Source organism: Odontomachus brunneus, unplaced genomic scaffold (genome assembly GCF_010583005.1).
Source record: "Odontomachus brunneus isolate Ranch 3 - 2012 unplaced genomic scaffold, Obru_v1 Obru_scaffold_075, whole genome shotgun sequence".
In the NCBI taxonomy this organism is placed as follows: Eukaryota; Metazoa; Arthropoda; class Insecta; order Hymenoptera; family Formicidae; genus Odontomachus; species Odontomachus brunneus.
In genome coordinates, this window is record NW_022639525.1 from 1,005,611 (window position 1) to 1,006,469 (window position 859).

The 859-nt window shown below is 32.0% G+C and overlaps 1 pseudogene; it reads left to right on the forward strand.

The window, feature by feature from the left end:
- Window positions 1-455: 455 nt before the first annotated feature.
- On the forward strand, window positions 456-574 carry LOC116847261 (annotated as a pseudogene).
- The last annotated feature ends 285 nt before the right edge of the window (window positions 575-859 follow it).

Sequence of the window (859 nt, forward strand, 5' to 3'; positions counted from 1 at the left end):
AAATAAAACTAAATAGTAAAGCTTAAGTACCAGATAAATCTTATAGTAGTTAATAAACATAGTAATATATATTATATTTTATTATATTGTACATCGTTCATTAGAATCATTGTAAATAGTTCATTTTAGCAACTCATTTTTCATCAGTATTCTAATCCCTAGTTTTAGTAATAATTTATAGTCTTCCGTAGTTATAACAGTTATTTAACCAGTGTTTTTTTTTATCATACGTCGTTTAAGTTTTTTCACTGGCTAGTCTCACTCATGTTTACTCATAAACCTCCCCGGAGAATCTCAATTCGAGTTAAGTTTAAAAATTCGTCAAAATAGGATAAATATTAGCTGCGAGTGCTCAACGAGCCGTCAGTCTACTAACCACTAGATATAAGGATGGAGTTGTTTTGTTTATTGGACTCATGATGTATTATTGTAACAGTAACGACATAATAAACTATTTGAAATGCAAAAATACGTTGAAAGCACCAGTTCTCGTCTGATCACTGAAGTCAAGCAACGTTGGGCACGGTCAGTACTTAGATGGGTGACCGCTTGGGAACACCGTGTACTGTTGGCATAATTTTTTCTTCTTTTGATAATTTTCAAAAACTAATAATGGAACGCGACAACCTATCCCTTCTTTTTGTTTTTCATTTTCAAAGCTTTTTATCGTCTTTTTGTGCTATTATTATTATTATCTGGCTTACAAGAGCAAGAAAAATTGCGTAGTTATGTGTCAAATAAGTTTTGCAGTAACTCAAACAGATTGGCAAGTATCAACGATTACCAATATGGATTCAAAAAGCAACATTCAACAATGCATGCGATAAATAAAATCGTCTCAAATGGGTAAACTGGGCTC